Source organism: Anastrepha ludens, chromosome 6 (assembly GCF_028408465.1).
Source record: "Anastrepha ludens isolate Willacy chromosome 6, idAnaLude1.1, whole genome shotgun sequence".
Classification (NCBI taxonomy): domain Eukaryota; kingdom Metazoa; phylum Arthropoda; class Insecta; order Diptera; family Tephritidae; genus Anastrepha; species Anastrepha ludens.
The window spans coordinates 95,017,248-95,022,492 of NC_071502.1; positions in this window are offsets into that span (position 1 = coordinate 95,017,248).

Sequence of the window (5,245 nt, forward strand, 5' to 3'; positions counted from 1 at the left end):
TGCATAGCCTCCAATAGTAGCATCGTCTGGTAGTTTTAGTTTGAGGACCCCGTCGTTCATGACATTCCAAAGTATTGGACCAAGGACAGATCCTTGGGGAGCCCTGTCAGTTTGTCGTTTGGTAAGTTTTTTGGCCACAGTCTGTATCGTATGGCAGAATTCTGTTGGTGAAGTAAATACGAATTATGCACAGTAGATATCCCAATACACTAAGTTCTTTGAGAGACATTAAAATGTCGCCCCACAGGGTTGAATGCATTTTTGATGTCCAGTGTAATGATAGCGCAGTACTTCATATGCGTACTGATTGCTTCGTGCGCAATGTCTGTCACAGTCCTGATTTCATCTACCGTTGACCTCGCCTTTCGAAAACCATATTATGCCAGATGGGCATTCGAGGGAGACTTGTAGCCGGTCGCATATGATACGTTCGAATACCTTTCCCACCGTATCGAGCATACAAAGCGATCTGTATGCTGATGGTTCATTAGGTTGCTTTCCTAATTTGAGGAGCAGCACAAGTCGTTGAGTCTTCCATCTATTTGGGAAAGTTCCCTCTCTAAGACCAGTTTCGCACAAATTCGAAAAAAGGTGTGGTTTCGTATGTACAGTTGTCTTAAAGGCAGCGTTAGGTATACCATCTGGACCTGGGGTCTTTCTGCCTTTAATACGGTTCAGTGTACCTAGCACTTCATCTGTTGTTACCGTAGGTATACTCGGCTCTAAAACGTATTTGTCCACTGAGTTATCACTCACATATCTGGGGCGGAAAGAGCGTTCTTTCGGCTGTTTAAACGCCAAAGTAGTTAGCCGTAGTGGTTTTTTGACTCGATCAAATAGAAAAAAATCACAGGAAGCCATATGAAATGAATTCGATGGCTGTTGGATGGTATTCGTTGCGTACTTGGTCAAAAATTCAGGAATAATGATGGCACTGCGCGACGGTGCATTGTCTTGGTACAAAATCCAAGAGTCGCTTTCCCACAAATCCCTTCTTTTTTCACGAAACGCCTCACATAAACGTCTCATAACGCTCAAATAATAGTCTTTTTTAATTGTCGGACCTTCTGGCAAAAATTTGTGGTGTGCAATTCCGTTGTAATCCATCAAAACTTGAACATTACTTTCTGTTTTGACTGAAAACGACGTGATTTTATTTAGCTTAGTTCATTTGAAGCTCTTCACTCATTCGCCGGATGTCTGGATTGAGCGCCGCGCTCATAAACCCACGTCTGGTCTCCAGTAATGATGCGTTTCATAAATGTTGGGTTGGGCTCAGCCTTGGAAAATATGTCTTTGGAGACATCAACACGGTTCCTTTTTAGATGAAAATCAGTTTCTTTCGAATCAACGACCAGCTTTACAACAATGCGGCGCAAACCCAAATCATTAACTAAGTGTCCTGAACGGATGCGTAAGCAATGTTCAAGTCCTCTGTCAGCGCTTTGATGGTTAATTTGTGTTTATTGTGTTATTTTCTTTCACTTTTTTGACGTTTTCATCAGTTTTCGATGGTGACGGCCTGTCACAACGTTCGATATCCTCGATGGACTCGCAAGCTCTTCAAATCAGTTAACGTAGAGCGTCCCCTGGCGCTTGTTCCGGGAGCTTTTTGACCAAGGCGGTATATAATTTTAACTACACACAGGGTAGTCCATCTTCTTCTTCTTGATTACCGCCATAACCGCTTGAGCGATTTTGGCCGAGTTTAACAGAACGCGCAAGTCATTTCGTTCTCATGCTAACAGGCGCCAGTTGCACACACCAAGTGAAGCCGAGACCTTCTCCAGCTGATCCTTCAAGCTCAAAAGTGACCTTCTTTTTCCTCTGCTACTACCAGCTGGTACCGCATGGAATACTTTCAGCGCCGGAGCGTTTATATCCATTCAGACGGCATGTCCCAGCCAACGTAGCCGCTGCATCTTTATTCTATGTCGTCGTAAAGCTCATACAGCTTATTGTACGAGGGGTGCCTTTTATTTGGCAGGATTTGGCAACCCTGGTGTTGCAATCTGGCAACTGACAACTGTATCGCAAAGTTTGACATTTTTTGGCTTTTACGTACTCAGAACGTTTTGAAATACCAGCGCTATTTGTGTTGTTTACAGTAACTTAAAAGATTCATCTCGGTCCAAAAATGGAATCAAATCGTGAACATTTTCGTGCGATTATTTTTTACAACTTTCGACGTGGATTCACTCAGCAACATTGCATGGATGAACTTAATTCATTTTTTGGCGATGAAGCTCCATCAAGGACCAGTGTTTATCGATGGTATGGTGAATTCAATCGTGGTCGTAGTTCACTCCAAGACGAATTTCGTGAAGGTCGTCCAAAATCAGTTGTTGTTCCGAAAACCATTGATGCTGTGCGCGAACTGATATTGCAAGATCGTCATGTGACCTATCGTGAGATTGAGACAATCTTAGGCATTAGTGGGACCAGCATACAATCAATATTGCATAAACATTTGACTGTCAAAAAAATTTGTTCGCGTTGGATCCCACACAATTTGTCAATCACTCAAAAAAAGGCTCGTGTCGATTGGTCGAAGGAAATGCCCAAAAAATACGATCGCGGGGCTTCGAAACACGTCTATGACATCGTGACAGGTGATGAATCATGGATTTACGCGTATAAGCCCGAAAGTAAACAGCAGTCGACTGTATGGGTGTTTGAAGATGAGCCAAATCCAACAAAAGTTGTTCGCGCACGAAGCACTTCCAAGTAAATGGTCGACTGTTTTTTCGGAAAAACTGAACATGTCGCAACCGTACCACTAGAACAACGCAGAACAGTAAATTCTGAGTGGTACACAACCATTTGTTTGCCAGTTGTCTTCCAAGAAATTAGGAAAACCAATCGCCAAAGACGGATCACTCTTTACCAGGACAATGCGAGCTCTCACACATCGGCTCAAACAACTGCATTTATGAGCACCCAAAACATCGAATTAATGGGTCATCCGCCGTATAGTCCTGACTTGGCACCAAATGACTTCTTTTTAAAAAACAAACTGAGAGGTCAACGTTTTTCGACACCTGAAGAAGCGGTTGCGGCATTCAGAATGCGTGTTTTGGAGGTACCTCATTCAGAGTGGCAAAACTGCTTAGACAATTGGTTCAAACGCATGCAAAAGTGTATAGATCTTCATGGAGAATATTTTGAAAAACAATAAAGTGATTTTCGATGATTAAAATTTGTTTTTGTTCTCTAATCCCGACATTTAAAAGGCACCCCTCGTACCATGGCCGATGGTACTCGCCATCACCAACTTGCAAAGGTCCAAAAATCTTTCGCTGAATCCTTCTCCCAAACACTTTAAGAGAGGCCTCATCGGATATTGTCCACGCTTTGTGGCATACGTGTGAAGGGTTAAGTCGATTGGGAAAATTTAGCTACTGTCTAGACTGTCAACAAATCTCTTCCAATACATATTTCCGTGTCAAAGCACGACTCATTTGCCGCCACGACGCGGTATTTAAATGATCTACTTAAAACTTGTTGATCAAGCCGAAATGAATTTGTGCATAAAAGATAAGAAAATGAGCGTCAAATTATGCAACGCCGTAAGACATAAAAAAGGGGTAGACAATTTTTAAGAATTTTTTCAAAAAACTTGTTTTTCCAACGCGAGCCCCTTAGTTTGCGTATATTTTTCAATAAAAATAATGCACAATAAAAATCTACATAAATACATAAACTCAAAATGCTACAGCGACAAATGCGAAGTAAGATCGTAATTTGCATTTTTATTGTTGCAACATACGCACAATTCGATAAAGAAAAAGGAAAATTGTTAAACAGCACTGTTGTTGTTTTTGTTGTCGTTGTTGTTGACTTGGTGTCAGGCAATTTTATCAATCACACAACAATGATGCCGCCACTAAATAAGTGGAAGAAGCAAAATAATAACAAAGGGTGGCATATGAGGAAAATGCGTTTAAAATTCAAATTCAAATGCGCCACTTCTACAAAAACCCAAAAACAACAAAAGCATCAATTGCTATTGTGCCAACAAAAACATTTGCGAATTTATGCGCGGCCAGGCCGGGTGTATAAATTTTCTAGTCGCACAACCTTCGAAACGATGCACTCCAAGCTGGCGGCTACGCTTTTTGGTCTCCCTGCCCGTTTGGGTGGTGGATGTGAAACGATTGCCGTGCCGCATAAATGTGCCACATACGAATACATGCACATACTTGGATATGCCACACATGCATGCAACCAATGGAAGTACATGCATGCGTGTGTGTGTGTGTGTGTGTTCTAGTAGCTCTTGTATTTGTTTTTGCTTTTTTATAGACAAGTGTTTGCGTATTTCTGCCATGGCAGCCGGGTAACGCTTGTGGCAAATTGCAATATTAGTAAAATTCCTGCAAAGTAAACAAATTTCTAATGCGGTTGCACGGTGGGGAGTAAATGGAGAAATCGTGGTTTTACTTTTTATTTATTCTATTCCGATTCTTTTACATTTATTTCATTTAATTTTCTTTAATTGGCTTTTATTTTTATTTTGATTTTACTGTTTTTTTTTTCCTTAATATTGAAATTTTTTTTTAATATTTAAAGTTTTAATATTTCACATTTTGATTTCAAGTATATTTTGAATTTTTGTTTTAATAAACTATAATTAAACTTGAAATATTTTAAAATAAGAAATTGAGTTTAAACGATTTTCTTAAAATAAAAAATAATCAAGAGAACATTTTTTAAATTTTTATTTAATTTTCTAAAATTAACTTGAAATATATTTTTTTTTAATTAGTGTTAAAAAAATGTATGTATTTGGAATGTTCTTTGAATTTTTTTAAATTCACTTTAAATATTTTTTTAAATTTGTGTTAATCAAAAATGTATATTACTTAATTTTTGTTAATAAAAAATTGAATTTGAAACATTTAAAAGGCAGTGTATAAGAAACATTTTAGTTTAAGATATTTTCTTAAAATCCTCAGAAAAATCCAAAAACAATAATTTAAAATTGTATTAATAGGAAAAAATAAAAATAAATATATTTTCAAATTTTGATTAAAATTTTTTTTTTTATAAAATTAATTGAAATTTTTTTCACATTTGTATTAGTTAAAATTTTATTTAATTATTTTGAAACATAGTTTTAAATTTTTTATTGAAAACCAATTTTTATATAAATGTTTTTTAGTAAGTATTATTTTAAAATATTATTAAAATTTTAAGTGTAAAATATTTATAAAAAATATTTGTATTGTAAAATATTTATAAA